At 38.3% G+C, this 19,849-nt stretch overlaps 1 protein-coding gene across 7 annotated transcripts in view; it reads left to right on the plus strand.

Annotated features, from left to right (window-relative positions):
• The window catches only part of FBXW11 (F-box and WD repeat domain containing 11), a 121,770-nt gene that overhangs the window by 5,398 nt on the left and 96,523 nt on the right, over positions 1–19,849 (plus strand). Inside the window, exon 2 of one of the 7 annotated variants that reach the window (XM_032337019.1) lies at positions 3,622–3,783. The exons of the other annotated variants lie outside the window; for them this stretch is intronic. The gene's annotated coding sequence lies outside the window, so the exon portion shown is untranslated. The remainder of the gene's footprint in view (positions 1–3,621; positions 3,784–19,849) is intronic. 7 annotated transcript variants of the gene reach the window in all.

Below are 19,849 nucleotides of genomic sequence, written 5' to 3' on the forward strand. Positions count from 1 at the left end.
GTGTGCAGTAGAAACATTGATTTAATTAATAAGGTAATTTTTTTCATGCCGTGAAATGTTTTTAAGATTTCCTTTTGATAACTTTAAGACAAAAGTGTAGATGAATAGAGGAAAAAGAGTGGTAAAGCAGATGAGGAGGGTGGTGTGTGTTATATGGACATCCCTAGACATTTAAAAACCATTATTTACAGACTTAAACACAGCAGAGTAATTTACACACATCCGGGAGAGTGGTTGATAGCAAAGTACTGAGGAAACCAAATTCCTTTTATATCTTTGGATGTGAACTTGCCAAGAGCCAGTAAGTTCTGAGGAATCTGTGACCTTAGAAAAGCATGATTTAGCAGCAAGGGTATGGGCTTAGAGGGAAGCACCCGAGTTTGTATCTTAGCCCTATCACCTGCGGGCTGTGTGACCTTAAGAAAGTTAACCTTCTGTGCTGTGCTTTCGTTATCGGTAAAAATAAGAAAATGTAGATTTTGCTCCAAGTTGTTGGGAGGATTATGGGAGAGATGTATGTGAAAACACCTTGCAGACGCTTATCTGGTAACTGCTTGCCATACTGACTTCCCCACAAGTACAGGGACTGGGTTTTGTGAAGCACAGTCAAGACAGATGGTGTTTTAATTTTTACCCTTTAGTAGTTCGTGTATTTATTTGTGAAGCTTTGCAGAGGCCTGACATTGAATCGCTTTTAGCTGTCTGTTTAATGAGGTGTCTTTAGGGGAAATGATGTAATCATACAGAATAAGTATTATCTTGGAAATTCGGGAAGTGGAAGTGGTGTTACAATTACTAAGTATTGCCAGTTAGACGTAATTAGACGGGTACTCTACTTACAGAGAGAATCCACCCAGTCCTGTTCAGTAGAAGGTAGAAGGGGGCTGGTGATTAGTTTGTATTACAATTGAGCATTGTGATTTATGTTTGTTCGGTTTAATTTTGATGAGGAAATTAGGATTTTCCAGTTCTTATTCTTGTTTTAGCAAAGCTGATGATTTTGACCTTTAACAGAATAAGCAGTGGGTATTATACAAGATTTCCTCCGGGGTTGTATTGTTGTTCATTGAATTAGTTGACAAAGGGGGAAAAAACCTGTCGGTCAAGAATGTGCTTGTTAGCCTCAGTTAAGTTTCTGCTGATCACAATTGCCTAACAGGAAGTTTGTCTTGTAGGCAAATGAGAGACAAACCAGGAAGACCTGACAGTCCAGTAGGGTATCTCTAACCTGGATCTTAATTTTGTTTTAACAAAATTTAAAGATTGCAGGGTTCTGTGATGTCAGCAGGAAGCATTTTTAGGAAATTCCTTCTTACAGTTAGTCAACAAAAAAGACCTTCACAGGGTGGAAAACTGTGAAGTAGAAACAATGGGATATTAACACATAAAATGAAAAAAAAAGTCTTTGAGTGCAGAGATGGGTAAATATAATAATTATAATGAATATAGGAAACAGTTCTAATAGCTTGCTTCAGAGCCACAGAAAAAAAATTATGTTGGAGCTCTACTATTAAGAAAAAGGAACTTAAGTCATTTTTAATTATTATTTTTTTAAGAATTAAATTGAGAATGCTTAACTAGTTTCGGGAACTAATAATAAAATATATTTTCGTTCTGTGAAATGATCACTTGGGAGACTCAAAGAGAAAGGGGCAGAGGACAGGAAGAAGTCAGTCATTACACTCCTGGTCTGGCTTCTGTTAAGCTTTGTAGCTCTAGCAGCATAAGGCCTGCCACCAGTTATGCATTCAGTAAATATTTGAAGGGAAGAGAAGAAAATTAACACAGTAATACAAGAAAAGGCTTGGTGATTCAAGAGGTTCAGAAATGAGTCCATTAGTCAGATTGTGGTTGTGTTTTGCCATAATTGCTCAGCATTTTGGTTATGGCAGTAAGTTATACTTTGAAAAGTGGAGCACATTCTTTTAGGACTTAGCTGCTAGCCCATAGCTTACTAGTTGCTTTTATCAAAACTGGGTTTTCAGTTTATTTTTGGGCTTCAGGGTGATATCGCTTAAAGGGAGAAGCTTGAGCCACTCATTCTTTGCTTGAGATTTTACTTATGTGAACTCTTTTAAGTTGTGGGTATTAGGATACTTCCATATGATCGGTGTGGTGAGGCTAATAATAAGCTGGTATTTCAGTCACTCCCGTTGTTTTGCCTACAGTGTGATACATCGAAACATCTTTAGTTATTGCCTGTGGACTTTTTATTGACAGATCTTGGAATTTTAAAATTCCTCCATTTCAGCTGGATTTGATATTCTTTGTCGCAGACTCAGTCTTTGCTGCTAAACACAAAGCCCTACTTGGACAAGATTATAATGTGTTTTATCATTAATATTGGGAGCCTTTGTTAAGAAATGCTTTTTTAAGTGCCGAGATATGGAGAGTTAGCCCTTTCAGGATGGTTTAACTGGTTCAGTTGTATTTTAGTTCGGCTAGGCTGAAATATTTACTCTTTGGTATATTTTACTTCTCCATTTTGATGTTAATTAACTCAGGACCTTTGATGGTGAAGCTCGGTTTCTTCTAACCCAGGAGTCGTGGCCTTTCTGGTCTTTAGACTTCGCAGGCCACAGGGCTTGTTGGAAAGGGCATGGTCTCTACCACTCAGTAGATGTGGGATTTGGGGCAAGTTATTTCTTCTCATTTTTTTGAGAATTAAATATGAGTAATGAGTGTAAAAGGCCTGGCCTATTAGTAGTCTTTAAATAAAGGTAGGTATTATAATTACTGTAGGAACATTTTGGCAAGGTGGCAATTGAGGAGGTAGGAAATTTATGTCCAAGTAAGTTAACAGTCTTTTGATTGCTTTTTGAAGTTTTTATCTTTGTTATCCCGTTGAGTGCTTTTTTTCTGTCTCCCTTATATTTTGTTTATATATTTGCAGCCTAATGGAAGAGTTGGTATGGTAGTAAAAGAATGTTGATACAATGTGTGGACTGGGCTTATGTATTTAAAGGTGTCATTTAGTAAATTGTGTTTTTTTATAATTTTCCTTAGTTTAGCCCAATGACCAGCCAGTTGTGGGGGATTGGCCTTTACTGAATCAGAAGTTCACTCTTAAAATATGCCATGTGTTCTAAAACATCCTATATTTCAGTTGAGGGTTGAAGATTTGGGTAATGTGCAGATTTGATGTCTTAAAGGTAGCAAACCAAAAGATGTCTTGCTAGATGCCTAAATGTCTTTATTGGGATATATTTGAGCCCTCTCATATCATTAATTTTGGGTGCCAAATTTTTTGTCATGGTGGTGGAGCTGTCTTAGAAAATGGAGAAGGAAGTTCATTGTAGCCGAATGGTCCGAGACAATTTATGTGGGTAGTAGAGTAAGTGTTTAGCTGCTCTCATTTGGAATTACATATTTATCATGAGTAAAAATTAATACTAGGGATGTTTCCTTCTTTGCCATGTAGAATTTCTTATCCTTCTGTCAGCACAGAGGTGAGGAATGCTGCTGCAGAACTTTTATCCCGAATAGCTGACTCAGGGGTTGTAACTTTTTTTCTGTGCCTCAGATCCACCACTCCATTGACCCTTCCTTCCATTTCTTGGTGGCTGTCCTTTGCCGCTGGTGCCATGGTGGGTGTATGGATTGCTTTCTGTCTTTCAACAGTTACCGAAGTGCATGTTTGGGATTTTATTGAAGAAAGCTGGATACAGTAAACGGAAAGAATCTTGGAAGCTGCTTGACTGCTGTCTTTTCTCAGACTAGTCTGAAAGGGAATACCCCCATTCATTCTGGATTGGTGGATCTGAAGTACAAAATATTGTCCAGGTAAGCAATTACCCTGTATTGTTTTGTTATGTGAAACTCAACTCACTGAAAGAAACTTAAAAAACGAATTTCTTCACTTTTTTCCATTGATAGAGAAAGGAAGAAATGTTAGATATTTAGATATAGTGTTCATGTTTGGGATGGATTAGTGATGGTGTCTGGAAGAATTTCTAGTAGACACTTTGTTTTAGTGTAAGAAGTGCAGTTATTTTTATTGTAGGCCCAAATGGTTTATAGTTATAGTCAGACAGGGGGTACAGTAAACAAGGGAAGTTTGTTTGGGGCATAGCTTGTAAAATATGGAAAACAGGTGATAATTTTAAGGTATTATCTCATGGTTTATACCTAATACCAGATCAAAATAGTTATTGTAGTTACCATATAAAGTAGTGGTGTTTTATTCTTGGGACTCTTGGAGTCCTCAGGAGGATTTATTAACTGTAGCAACTGTTTATTGAACATTAGTAAGTGCCAGGCACTGTTAGAGGCTCTTCACATATATTTCTTCCTCAGTTGGCACATGCTATAACCTTATATTTTATAGTTAGTGAAATGAAGCTCATAAGCATTAAGTAAGTGCAAGTTGCTCTGGGTCATACAGCTAGTAAATGGCAAAGCCACGCTTTAGGCTTGAGTCTTTATGTTTCCAAAGTTCTGGCTCTTTCCATGTGACTGCGTTTGCTGAAGTTTGAACTTCATCTTCTGGATTTTCAAATTGCCCATCTGCAAGAGCAAGGTGTGGTTTTCCATAAAGGGCTTCCACTTGGAAAACACATGATAGATCATTGTTTGGCATGGTATTTTTATATCTTGTGGTCTTTCTGCTTGGTGAAGAAATTACAAGATCTTCAGTCAGTATATCAAGTGAACATAAAGGTAACTTAGGGAGTATAAGAGAGACAGTGCATTTAAATGTCAAAACATGGTGTATACAGGGAAATATCATATGCTCTAGTGAACTTGAACCTGTATCTTCTCAGTGCCTCCTTAGTTTTTATTGGTTATTTAAATAGCTCAGTAGCTTATTATGTGGACTTCTTTTGACCTGTGCTTTGTTAGCCTTACGAGTAACAAAGCTGCCTTACATTGGAAGGCAGCTCTCTTGAAAACATGACTTTTTGGGGGGGTATGTATGTATGTATTTATTTTTTAAAAAGAGTTTATTTATTTATTTATTTATTTGTCAGAGATAGAGAGAGAGAGAGAGGCAGGCAGAGTGGCAGGCAAGAGGCAGAGAGAGAAGCAGGCTCCCTGCTGAGCGAGGAGCCTGAGCCAGGACTCTATCCCAGGACCCTGGGATCATGACCTGAGCTGAAGGCAGTGGCTTAACCAGCTGAGCCACCCAGGCATCCCTTTTTGGTATTTAATATACTCTCCAGATTATCCATTTCCTTTAATCTTAAAAAAAAAAGTCTTTATCATAAACTTACTCTGTGTGGAGCACAATTATAAGCACTTCATATGTATAAACTTTTTATATTCGTAGTAACTCAAGGTACCATTATATATTTACTGATGAGGAAACTGAATGATAGAGTAATTAAATAACATGTCCAAGGTCTCATGTCTAGGAAGAGACAAAGATAGGTATGAATCCAGGCAATCTGGCTTCAGAGAGTGTGCTTCTAAAGTCTGTGCTGTATTGTCTCTAGTATCGAGTGTCATCCAGTGATAAGAAGAGGGGTGGAGGGGCGCCTGGGTGGCTCAGTGGGTTAAAGCGTCTGCCTTCGGCTCAGGTCATGATCCCAGGGTGCTGAGATGGGGCCCTGCATTGGGCTCTCCGCTCGGCGGGGAGCCTGTTTCCCTTCCTCTCTCTCTCTGCCTGCCTCTCTGCCTACTTCTGATCTCTGTCTGTCAAATAAATAAATAAAATCTTTAGGAAAAAAAAAAAAAAGAAGAGGGGTGGAAATCCTGAGGGCTAAAACTGAAATCACTGCAAAGGAAAAGGAAACAGTTGTTGTGTCGAGTATCTACTTCTGACCTTTGGTAGAAAACAGTCTAGATCTCAGTTCCGTGTTAGTCATTCAGGACTATCAGACTGTTAACCCAAGATGGATTTACAGTAGGGTTTGTTGGAGGCTATCTTCCAGAACATTACTGTCCAGTAGAACTTCTATGGTAATGAAAATGTTTAGTATCTCTGCTGTTCAGTATGGTAGCCACTAGTCACATGTGGCTGTTTTGAAATATGGCTCTGTAACTGAGGACCTGAATTTTAAATTTTATTTAATTTAAATAGCCACATGTGCAGTTTTAGAATTTACCTTCATCCTGGGCCTGTTCATTGGTTTTAAACCCCAAGAAATCTGATTTGGTCAGCATGTTCAAAGCAACGCCTCATCCCAGGTATGGCCAGTATTAACCAGCTGTGCAAGACTGATAAGTAAATTCCAGAATTCCAGTCTACTAGTTTATAATGGTATATGCATGTTGGTATGATTAATATAAACCTTTTTGATAGGTAGATTTGGTTACTAGTCCTAATTAATATACCAGTTTAAGTTTTCAGTAAGAAACCGAGTTAGAGGGACCTGAAGACTCAAGCCAAATGCCTGAAATACTGTTCTTATGTGTATAGACTTGACCTCTCAGGTCAGATTGTATAGTTAGCATGGACTCAACCAGAAAAGTGAGATATTTGCTGGACTGGGACTGAGACAACCTCATTCAGCTTATAGTAGGGATGGGTGGTTTTTCCCTATGGCTGAACCTCTTCCTTCAACTTCTTTCCTTGCCCCTTCCCTCCCTTTTAAAGATTTATTTGTCAGAGAGAGAGAGAGAGAGCACAGACAGGAGGAGCGACAGGCAGAGGGAGAAGCACGCTCCTCGCTGAGCAAGGAGCTGGATGCAGAACTCATTCCCAGGACCCTGGGACCATGACCTGAGCCGAAGGCAGATGCTTAACCGATTGAGCCACCTAGGCATCCTTCTCTCTTTGCTTTTAACTTCCCCCAAACCTTTTCAGATTAAGGCATTCACTTTTAGACAAGTTAGTACATTTCAGCTTGAATGCATTCTTGACTTCATAGGTCTGGGAAACCCTTCATTTCCCTTCAGAAAACTGAAGGAAATAAATGCCTTTATCACGCTGTGATTCATTTTGTATTCATTTTTGACTCTAAGAAGGCAGACAGTCAGATTTTTTTTGCTTCCATGTAGTCGATAGACCAAAACAGTTGTATTGGCTTATTTAATTTGGTTATGTAGTGTGGGGTAGAATAAGAACAAACTCATAAAAAATAAACTTGGTGGTACATTCTCTTTGGATTTTATCATGTTATTGAATGAGCTTGTTTTTAGCTTGCTATATCATTACTTTGTGACTCACTCTTGTTCTTCTGTTATGAAGGAAGAAAGAGTAACATAGCCAAATTTCTATTTTAGGAAGTTAACTTTTCAGGTGTGTGCAAAGTGGATTAGAGAGACTGAAGGCAGGGAGACCAGTTAGTTCAAGTGAGCAATGAGGAAGGCAAACCAAAGCATTGATGGTGGGCGTGGTGAAGGTGGATTGGACTTAAGAAAAGATGTAGGTGGTAGGATCTACAGAGGATTGATTATTGGAGTAGGTGATGGATGGACTATAGTATGTATTTTAGATTTTTGCCTTGGGCACCAAGATGGATGTTTACTATCTTTTCCAAGATGAGGAATATTAGAAGAAGAGCATACAGGGCATGGGAGAGGTAGAAAGTAAAAGAATGAATTTAATTTATAATGAATTTGCGTTGTGTGTTGTGAATCCTCTTTGAGAAGTATCTAGTAGGAATATGAGCATCAGAGAAAGCAGGGGGAGAGAGAAAGATTTGGGAACTTTTATTTTGCTCCACTGGTAGCTCACTTTACTCAGTAGATTTTTAAGATTTCTCTGAGTATAGATTGAGGAATCTATGTATCAGTGTATGGGAATGCTAACATAAAGACATGGACTGTAAGCTCACATGACCTTAGATCATATGTGATAGTGATCAAGCAGTGTTACCACTCTCCTTTTCATCTGAATCTGGATAGTCCATTACAGTATGTTCCCAGTCTGCAAATTAGCCCATGATGTTTGGGTTATGATTTGCTTTTTTTTTTTTTTTGCTTTTTTTTTTTTACTATAATGGTTTGTTTAATTAATGGAGGTACAATTTTTGAAATGTGTTTTTTAAAACGCCACATTGTCACTATGTATCTTATGGACATTTAAGCAAATTAACTTCCATACATCTCATGACCAAAGCAAGGGAAAAATAACCTGAACAGTGAAGGCTGTGGATCAAGTGTGACATGAGAAACGAAAATTTGCTCTTTTCTCAGCCTGTCTCAATTCTTGACTGCTGCTCATCTAGCTGAGATAAGTGTGATTATGGTATTTTAAAGACATTTTTAATATCACAACATGAGGCCAAAGGACAAGCCAGCTGTTTTGTATTCTAGTCAGTTGAAGAAACAGTGAACTGTTCAAAGGGAGTGAATATTAGCTGTGTTGGAATTACTGAGATGGTGTGTCAGTCTAGTGTGGCATGTATTTAAGGGATTTGTAAGGCAGATGTTTACTGTAGGCTATTTTTACCTTACACACTGACTTCAGGCCCTAATTCCCAGGTGATCTGTAATGCCTGGTTTTGGTAATGAAAGCATGGAGATAGGAGGAGTTCATTATAGCTACAGTAAATCAGTACTTAACAAAAAGGTTTTTAGGATACATTGTATATGTGTATGCTACAAAATTCATAAAGTACAAAAGGGAGTAGACTAAAAAAAAAAAGTCGGCAGGTCTCCTGTTCCTTCTGACTCCAGCTATTCAACCATATTTTTGTGTAGCTTTCATGTATATGTCTTTCATGTATATTCTTCTGCACCTTGAATTTTTTTTAGTGTAAAACACGACATGGTTATGTTTCATATCAGTTCCCAAAGAGCACCCATATTTTTTGAAGAGATAATTTAAAAGATGCATGCTGATTTATTGTAGGTGCTGTAATTTGTTAAACCAGTCTGGACTGATACATGTACAGGTTATGGCCAGTCTTTTGCTATTACATATAATGCTGTAAAGAATAACTTAGTGTATTATTGTGTCATTTTACATGTGGAGAAGTTTATCTTCAGGAAAGTTTTCTAGGAGTAAAGTTCATTAGATAGATGCTTTTAAAAAATCTGATAGACATTGCCACATTGCCTTCCAGTTGTACTGCTGCATGCAGTATATACTCTCAAGACTTTGTTTGAGAATATTCTTTTTTCCCTGATACTCTCATGGTGTTATGTGGATTTCAAGCTGATATTTTTTCTTTTAGTTGTGCTTCTCCCCCCGCCCCATAACTTTTTATTATGAAAATTTTCATATATATACAGAAGAGTTGGGGGAAACCCAGTACAACAAAGACTTGTATAGGCTTTCCACCTAGACTCAACAGTTGTTAGAGTTTTGCCATATTTGTATTATTTCTCTGCTCCATGCCTCCATTCCTCCTTTTCCTACTTGCCACTTTCCTCCCTTCTTCCTCTTTCTCTCTCATCTTCTGTTCTTCTCTCCTCAAATACCTATCCTTTGTGGTTGTTAAAAAATTTGATAATAAGTTGCAAGGATGATGCTTCACCCTTTAAATATTCCAGCACTTGTCTCCTAAGAATAAGTATAGGCTTTCTCTCTAAAACTACACACGCACACACACACACACACAGAACCAGGTACATATAGGTATATATAGATCTATAACCACATATTATATGTAGTCATTTCTATTTCATATATAAAACCACAATACTATTTTTATGTCTGAAAAAATTAAAATAATTCCATAATGTAATATCAAATATTCAGTTAGATTTTCCTAATTGTCCCAAGGATGTGTTTTCTGGCATGCTGCCCCCCCCGCCCCCCCGATTTTGTTTTAAAGGCCAGGATTCAAACAGAATACATCCATTGTGTCTGGTTATTATATCTCTTCAATTTCTTTTCATTTGGAACATTCTCTCTGCCCTTTCCCCTCCTCTCCTGGCATTGATTGTTTTTGCAGAGTCCAGCTCACTTGTCCTCCAGGATGTTCTTCATTTGTTTATTTCCTCATAGTGTCATTTAACTTGTCTCTCTAGCTACTGTACTTACTGTAAACTGGAAGTTAGGTGAGAGCCTTGATTGCAACCAGGTTAAACATTCTGACAAGAATGCTTCATCGTAGGTGAAGTGTACTTACTTTGCATTGAGTCATGTTGGGAGGCACTTGATGACAGGTTATCCCATTATGAGCTATGTTAAATTTGATCCCTTGGCTAAGGTGGCAATAGCCAGGTCTCTCATTTATAAAGGTACAATTTTATCCTCTGCTTTTAGAAAGGAATTAATGGGACAGTATTTTGGAACCTTGTAAATATCCTATTCCATTACAACATTTCACCCAGTGTTTTAGCATCCTTTTTTTTTTTTTTAAAAGGATTTTATTTATTTATTTGAGACAGACAGAGAGAGAGAGAGAGAGAGAGAGAGAGTATAAGCAGGGGGAGCAGCAGAGGGAGAGGGAGAAGCAGGTTCCTCGCTGAGCAAGGAGCCTGATATGGGACTCAATCCCAGGACCCTGGGATCATGACCTGAGCTGAAAGCAGAGGCTTAACCATCTGTGCCACCCAGGCGCCCCAAATGGTTTTAGCATCCTGATCCTGAAGTCAGTTATTACAATAGGAGTTACAAAATTGTGGTTTTCTGTCACTCTGTCTACATTTATTAGCTAGCATTCACAGAGGCCATCCCTGTTTCTCCTCCTTTCTTTTGTGTACCATTATACCCTCATGGACTTTTTATTTATTTAGTGTATTAACAATCGGTCTTTTTTGGTAAAGTTTTATTTATCTGAGAGAGAAATTGGGGGGGGAGTTGGGAAGAGAGAGAGGATTAGGAAGAAAATCTGCTGAGCAGAGAGCCCGAGGTGGGATTCCATCCCACCACCCTGAGACCATGACCTGAACTGAAACCGAGAATTGAGATGCTTAACTGACTGAGCCACCCAGGTGCTCCGGCAGTCTTTATTGTCTCTGATTTGGCTAATGAGAGCCCCTTCAAAGTAGCACCTTGCTTCCTTTTGATATGATATTTTCTCTGCATTTCAGGCATCAACCATTTCTCCAAGAAGCTCTGATTCCTTTTAGTGGGGAATGGTATTTAGAAGTCCAAAGCCTTGTTGTTGGGTTGTCATTGCTTTTAGAGCCTTTCAGTAGATAGAACTAAAGAGTATACTTAAAAAGAACCATGAGATCTTATTAGTTCTGATTCAAATTTAGTATTTTTTTTTTTTTTAAAGATTTTATTTATTTATTGGACAGAGAGAGAGATCACAAGTAGGCAGAGAGGCAGGCAGAGAGAGAGGAGGAAGCAGGCTCCCCGCTGATCAGAGAGCCCGATGCGGGGCTCGATCCCAGGACCCTGAGATCATGACCCGAGCCGAAGGCAGCGGCTTAACCCACTGAGCTACCCAGGCGCCCCTGATTCAAATTTAGTATTACAGGGATATTTTTTTAAACCTGTTTGTCTTTAGATTTTCAAAATCTAAGGGCCCATATTAGTGTATAATGGCTATCAAGTTGAGATACAAATTGTTATGTAAATAGCAGATAAATAGCTCCATTCATTATTGAACATGAACTCAAGCAGGTACTGTTCAGTCATGTGGGGCGTGCAGAACAGAATCAGAAATGTACCTTGCTTCCAGAAGCTTACAGTCTTTTACATAAAAAACTGTAGTGCAGTGTGAAAGCTGGTAGGGATCATGATGTTTTAGTCACCCTTTGAGGCCTGAGCAGAAGCTAGACATGAAAAATGGGTGTATTGGGGGAGGGGAGGGCTCTCGTGGCAAAGGTAAACGAGTGAACGATGACTGGCAGGCAGGCAATGGTCTGTAGTGCCTGTTGGGTGGGACAGGTGAGTAGTTCTGTGAATAATATTGGAGTATAAGTTGCGTGGTGGGATTGAGGAAGATAAATTTACAAAGATATATTATAACCAAATTTTCGACTTTACCCTTTAGGTCAGAAGTTATGAAATAGTAGCTTATGCATCGAGCTTCACAGATATATTTTATTTGGTCTGCAAAGATTTAAAAAATTGAGATAGGGGGTGCCTGGGCAGCTCAGTTGGATAAGCATCTGCCTTGGCTGAGGTCATGATCTCTGGGTCCTGGGGTCAAGCCCTGCCAGGGCGAACTCCCTTACTCTTCCTCTGCCCACCCCCCCCCCCACCTGCATTCTCTCTCAAACAAATAAATAAAATCTAAAAAAAATTTTTGAGAAATTTCTTATCAAAACACTAATTTCTGGTTTGTCTGAAAATTGGAGTTGAGGAGTGGCTGCCTTTTATTAGAGTCAGGGCTTGTGCTTTCCTGGTCCCTATAGCTCCTGTAAATCTGTCTTTATCTGTCTGGCCCTTACAAGCTTCTGAACATGTGTGATCCTGCAGGATTAGAGTTGGGGTGTGAGGGTGGGAGATGTGATTTGAGAGGAGGAATGACTGAAAGCTTGAGAAAGATCTGTGCTTTAGATCTATCGGTTTGGAGGATATATTGGAGTAGTGAGACCAGTCCATAGACTGTTGGAATATTACAGGGTAATACTAGGTAGTACAGATGGTGCAGAGAGGAGAAAATGAGACATTTTAAAATGTAGAGTGTATGTGTATATATATATATTGATAAGATGTAAATCAAACTCTACTAAAACATGAAGTCATGCTTTTAAAAGGCTTTGCATTCACAAGTTGGTTTCTGGAAGTTAACCACATATTTTCATAATCTATTGATTAATTTTGGAAGACAGTAGTAAAGTTTCTTGCATTGTCACTGTGTAAAGTTTAGTTTTGTAATATGCCAGTAGCACCTTTTGTCAAAAAATCTAACTCTGGCTCTATTTCTGGAAGTTGTGTATGGAGTGAATATACTGTAATTTTTTTTCTTAATTATAGAGCTAAATTTCCAGGCAAAAATAGTAATTAAACTATATACTTATTTTTAGAGAGTTGGCTGCTTCATTTAATTTTCACCACAGTCTGTGCAGGAAGTTAATCCAAAGGGTAATGAGTTGACATGGGACTGTCTGGTACATTTAAAATCACACCAATATTAAAATCATTTATGTTGTTAATAAGTATTTTGGACATCTTCCCTGTCCGATTGGGGCATGACTTTATCCAGCTCCATTGCCAGTGCTATTACTCTAGATATTTATTAGCACTGCTGGCTTAGGCAGTCTGAGGGAAATAGACCTGGAGAGCACTTAAGTGACAAGACTGGGAGTGAGAGTGACTCACACTGACCAGCCAAATCTGCATTCTGTGTAATAAGCTTCAGCTTCAAAGGATGAGCAAAGATTGGTTTAAAGGGTATTCGTACATGTTTGTTTCTATAACTTACGTGTAGTGTAGAACACAAATCTTAAGTGTACAGCTGAATGAATTTTTACATGTGGAAACAGAACACTGTGTAACCACTACTCCAAGTCAACATACGGAACACTTCAGGGCACTTTAAGGGCTTCCTTATACGTATGCCTCACCAAGTCAGTAATCCTCCTAAAGGTTTATTTTAGTCTTTTTCACTGTAGGTTAGTCATGGCTGTTTTTGGATTTTATATAAATGGAATCATACAGCTTATACTCTTAGTTCCCCCCCCACTTGCTGTTATATCTATGACATTCATTTTGTTGTAACAGGTTTTTTCCCTGTGCATTATTCAATTGTATATATAGTCCATAGTTTGTTTATTTTACTGTTGATTAATTAGTTGGATTGTTTGCAGCCTTTGGCTGATATATCACACTTCTAAGGTGGACATAAGCAGTTGATTCTATCAGTTATAAAAAACCAGGAGTGGAATTACTGGATCATAGGATAGGCATATGTTCAGCTTTAGTAGTTACTGCTAAACTATTTTCCAAGTGCTTGGACTGATTTATACTCCTACCTCTAATGTGGGGAGTTCCAATCATCACTTTGTTTTGCTAGTCCTTTTAATTTTAACCATTCCAATGAATGTGTAATGGTATCTATTGACTATTAACTATTGAGATATAATTTACTTGCAGTCAAGTGTGCTCATTTTACATGTACTGCTTGAGATTTGGGAGCTATATACACTTACATAACCACTACATGATCAATATGTAGAACATTTCTATCATCCATTGTAACTGCCCCCCCACCCCCCTGTAAAATTCTCTCACTTCCCTTTGCAGTTTTCCCACCCCTATACCTGGCCTCTGGTAACCTGCTTTATATAACTATAAATTAGTTGTGCATGTTGTAGAATTTCATATAGATGAAATTGTATGGCATGCATATACTGCAGGCATTCTGTGTTTAGCTTAATTTACCCAGTGTAATGTTTTTGAGATTCATTCTTGTTGAATCACTTTTTAATTCTTTTCCATTGCTTAGCACAATTACATTACACAGGTATACAATGTTTTGTTTATTCATTGTCCTGCTGAAGAATATTTGGGTTGTTTCCAGTGTTTGACTGTTAGAATAAATTTCATATGAACATTTGTGTTCAAATTTTTATTTGGATATTTCTTTTCTCTTGGGTATACCTAGGAGTGGAATTGCTGGCAGAAAGTTTAGTTCTTCCAAGTAACTGCCAGATCTTTTTCCGAAGTGGTTGCACATTCTTATGACTCTCCCCACAATATATGCGAGTTCCAGTTTCTTTTATAGCCTCATCAGTACTTGGCATTGTCAGACAGTTTTAACCATTCTTATATGTGTGAAGTAGAGTCTCATTATGATTTTAATTCACATTTTCTTGATGACTAATGAGCATTTTTTTCATGTGCCCATTGGCCTTTCAGATACTGTCTTTAGAGAAATATCCATTCAAATCTTTTGACCCTTTTAAAAAATTAGTTATCTTTTCCTTTTGATTTGTGGGAATTCTTTATAGTTGTCAGGAAACAACTTCTTTGTCAGATACACATTGCAGACATCTGTTCTATGGCTTGCTTTTTCAGTGTCTTACTATTGTCTTTTGATGGACAGAAGGTCTTAATGTTTACAAAATTGAATTACAGGTTTTTCTTTCATTTTTATTGTTTTTTTTTTGTGTGTGTGTGTGTGTGTATGTCCCATTTAAGAAAATTTTGCCTACTCTAAGGTCTTAAAGATAGTTTACTCACAGCTTTGGCTTTACCATCTTAAAACAATTTTTTTTTTTTTTTAATGGTTGAGCAAGGGATCACGATTCATTTTTCCCCCATATAGTTATCCAGTTAGCTCAGTGCTTTTGTTTACACATACATTAAAACACTATCGAAAAATTGTTGAAGAACATAATAAGCTTATGTTTTGTTTTTACAGAATTGACCATGTTTATTATAGAAAAATTCAAAATAAAAATAATGTAAAATAAGTAAAAGAGTCAGAACTTCCCCTGAGGACTTACTATTTGGTGTATTTCCCTTCCTTCATTTTTATGTATGTTTCATATGTATTTTTCACACATAAAATCATTTTTTAAAGTGCCTTTATTTTAATTAATTAATTAATTAATTTTTGAGAGAGAGAGCAAGCAAGCATGTCTGGGTGCGACTTGGGGTTGGGGGAAGAGGGAGAGCGAGATTTTTTTTTTTTAAGATTTTATTTATTTATTTGACAGAGAGAGGTCACAAGTAGGCAGAGAGGCAGGCAGAGAGAGAGAGGAAGAAGCAGGCTCCCCGCCGAGCAGAGAGCCTGACTCGGGGCTCGATCCTAGGACCCCGGGATCATGACCTGAGCCAAAGGCAGAGGCTTTAACCCACTGAGCCACCCAGGTGCCCCGGAGAGCGAGATTCTTGATCCGGCTCCATGCTCAGCGCAAGCCTGATGCAGGACTAAATCTCACAACCCTGAGATCATGACCTGAGCCAAAACCAAGAGTCGAAATCCAGAGTTGGGCAGCCACCCAGCTGCCCCCGCAAACTGCTTTTAAAACTCAGCAATACTTGTGGCATTTTTCTGAACTGTTTTATATTTCTCTTATAGTATTTTGAAGGGGTGCTTTGTATATATGAATGTAGAAATGGCTAACTAGTTAGGAAATTATTCCTTTATTTGACATTTAAATTCTTTTTTAAAAAAATATTTCTGATTTGTAGCAACTTAAAACTGGGTTGTTCTTATAGTTTGATCTTTGAACACATCTGTGAGTATTATCTTGGGATCATTTCTGAGGGGTAGAATTGATGGATCAAAGGATATATTACATTTTCAAGAACATGTGTATTTTATAAGGCCAGAAGTTCACCCACTCTCTGTTACTTACATGAAAATGATAAAACAGACCTTATTCTCTCTAAAAGTGCTATTTTCTCCATGTTGATGCCATTTTAGAATATTAATTAAAAAATAATACCAATTGGTTAAAGAATTTAACGAATTATTTCTGGAATTACTAGTGATATTGGATATATTATGTTTGTGGCTATATATGTTTCTTTTATGAAGAAAGGGAAATGTGTAGCTGTAGTTGTACTCTATTGATTTAAATCCAGGTGCTTTGGGGGAATGTGGTAGAAGGAAGTCACCAGGGTGAGTTTGTTGTGGCTGGACAGTGTTGCCTTTCTGTTATCAAAATGGCCATTTTTGGTAGAAGCCAGCTGCAGAAGTATTTGCTTTACTCAATGTACAGTATTTGCTTTACTCAATATACAGTCTGTGGCAAGCTTAATAAGCCAGCCCGTGCTCTGGCCAGACCCTGGCTCCAGATCTTTATGAAGTACTGAGGGATCCATCATGTTTGGCCTCACTCAATGCTTCAAGGATGCTCACTTCTGTCAGCCTCCTTTGATGTAGGAGGTGAGGTTCTGCTGGGAATTCCATTCACTTTTTAGGTAGGCATTTCTTTGTTTACATTTAGTGAACTCTACTTTCCGATCCAGTTTTTTTCTTTTTTGTATCTTAAAGAAATTCCTTGAAATGTCTTATATATGTGGAGGGCATCCTATCTAGATTTCTAGTACCAGTGTAGATTGTCTTTTATTTTGACATTCCTTTGATGATTTCAGTTGCACCTATCAGAAATCCCAAACTTAACACCTCTGTTTCCCTTGGAAGTCATGCCTGTTTTTGTTTTTTGTTTTTCACTCTATCTTTCTGCCCTTAGTCATAGTGATTCCCCTACCCCTTCCTCCAGTGCCTTGACCTAACAAGCATTGTCATCTGTTATTTGTTATTTACAAGGGTTCACCCTGTCCTCCTTTCTTGCCTGATTAACCCTTGCTTATCCTTTAGAGCTGAGTTCAAGCATCAGCTCTTAGGGGTTGTGTCCCCTAGGTACCCCCAAAATTAGATTCCCTTGTCATATTCTTACAATGCTCCGTTCTTTTCCTTTGCTGCTGTTAATATAATTGAAATTAATAAATGTATTGCATAACTCCCCACTAGACAGCTCCTTTATTAGAAAGTAATGTCTGCGGGGACAAGGATCATGCCTATCATGTCATATTCAGCTCATAGCATATTCCCAGCATCTAGTACAGTGCGTGCCCTACAGCTGCCCGGTTGAATAAGGAATAAATTTGGAAGGGTAAATGAGAATCACTATCTGTACCAGAAGTTTATATTTACTTTTAAAATGAATACATTTGCTCCTTAAATGCCTGGTGTTTTCAGTTTCAGTATCATCCCTTAATTTTAAATAACTTGATCCTGAAGTTTAAACTGTTGCCATTAGAAACTCCTCTCAGGAGGTCCAGAAGCATCCCTTCTTTCCCTTTCTGCCTCTTCGCCAGATTTTTAAACCTGTCATTGACTTCTTCTTCTTCTTCTTCTTTTTTTTTTTTTAAAGATTTTATTTACTTATTTGATAGAGAGATAGCAAAAGAGGGAACATAAGCAGGGGGAGTGGGAGAGGGAGAAGCAGGATTCTTGCAGAGCATGGAGCCCGATGTGGGGCTTGATCCTAGGACCCTGGGATCATGACCTGATCAGAAGGCAGATGCTTAACACTGAGCCACCCAGGTGCCCCATAAACCTGTCGTTGACTTTTAATCTGTCCAGTTTATTTTGCTAATACTAATAATAGCTGTCATTTTGAAGGAGTTGTCAGCTGCTATGACTACTAACTCTTTTTTCTTTCTTTTCCTCCCCCCCCCCCCGCCCTTTTCCATGTGTGTGTATGTATATGTCCGTGACTAATAGGAACGCTGTTCCTGGGAGTTGCTTCCTTAGGTCAAGTAAATTTGGTAAATTGCTCATATAATCTCCTCTTGGAAATTGACTTGATAATTGTCATTTTAATAATTTGTTTCCCAGTATTTCCCAAACTTACCAACCCCAGAATGCTTCTCCTCCTTTATTTTGGTTCAAAACCCATGCAGTCCAAGAGCTGTTCTTGACTATTTTTGTGCATTTCATCCCAGCTTCTTGTATTCACCAGGAGTTCTCTATCTTCCTGCCAAAGTAATGAGGGAGGGACTAACACTTGTTAAATGCTAGATTTACATCCATTATTCCTTTAACCTTCTATAACTTTGAATGAAAGATAGGCTTATTTTCCACATTTTAGCATGTGAGGAAATGGAAACTGGAGAAGGGATTTTTTTCCCCTCAAGGTTACATAGTGATTTTGTCTCTATTTATCATCTGCCTGTTTCTTCAAAGCCTTGTGTTCTTTCTCCTTCCCCCCTGGGGAAGGAAAAGAAAAACTCTTCTGTTGGTTTTAGAAGCTGTACCTCCAGCTATCACCTTAGTTCAGGGAATGTTCAGTGGTGGCTTACACTCTCAAGAGCCAGAGGCCCAGGAGCAGCAGGGCCCCTAGGCTCTAATAGGTGGGCAGCAGCATATTCTCAGTACCTGGGGAGATGGAGAAGAGAAGGCCAAGAAAGGCCTTCACTACCCGTGCCTGCATTGCCTTTATAAGACCTCATGCTTTCCTCCCTCCTTCATTCCAGGCTTGCCTCATTCTCTTCAGTTCCAGTCTTTTCTACTTGTATGTGACTTTTTTGTTGGAATTTTAGGTTGGCTTTTACTAATAACATAGTAGCTAATATTTATTGGGTGTCTGCTTTAACGTAGCCAGCCATTCCTCTCTGGCCCTCTAAATAGCTGCCTTACTTAAGGTCAGGTAGTGTTGGATCTGGGATCTTAACGTCAGCTCAGTAAATGCTTTCTTAGGGAAAACATACCTTAAGCAATTAAAATCTACAAAATCATGGGTTTGATGTGCTAGTTATGTATTTTTTATAATATATTTAAATTAAGTATATAGCTCTTAAACATTAAAACATGTTTATATACCACCAAAAATCACCTTGAATATTAAACCTTGGGAAATGTTCCTGTATTCTACTTTTTGTCTTATCCATTTATCCATGAATAGTTCAGTATGTGTCTGTAATAGATGAGGGCATAAGAACAAAACAAAAGATGATTATTATTAGAGATTTTCTTTATTTATTTGATAAAGAGAGAGACCGCAAGAGAGGGAACACAAACAGGGTGAGTGGGAGAGGGAGAAGCAGGCTTCCCGTTGAGCAGGAGCCTGATGTGATGTGATACCGGGGCTCGATCCCAGAACTCTGGGATCGTGACCCAAGCTGAAGACAGACACTTGACGACTGAGCCACCTAGGTGCCTGGGAACTAAGCAAAAGATTACTAAATGCACACACACAAGGGTACCTGGGTGGCTTAGTCATTAGGCGTCCACCTTTGGCTCAGGTTATGATCCTGTGGTCCTGGATTGAGCCCTGCATCAGGCTCCCTGTTCCACCATGGTGCTTTCTTACTTTTGTGATGTTCTCTATCCTTTCCAAGTAGCTGATTCTTAGAGAAACGTAGTACTGTACATATGCATTTACATTTTTCCGAGTTAAAACTGCATAATTTATTGATTGTAGATGGTGAACCAGTAAGCTGCCGCAGGAATGCCTGCATGTAGTTGTCAGTTTTGTCGAGGATGGTGATGACACATTATATAGTATTGACAATCAGTATTAGAGTATATTCCTATAGTTTGTTTTCAACTTTCTCCTTTTTCTCAATTCAGATATGTAGTGACTTTTGCTACTGTTAGTATATACTTAAACCTTACTTTATCCCCACCCCCCATTTGAATGATTACAA

This window comes from Mustela erminea, chromosome 3 (genome assembly GCF_009829155.1).
Source record: "Mustela erminea isolate mMusErm1 chromosome 3, mMusErm1.Pri, whole genome shotgun sequence".
Classification (NCBI taxonomy): Eukaryota; Metazoa; Chordata; class Mammalia; order Carnivora; family Mustelidae; genus Mustela; species Mustela erminea.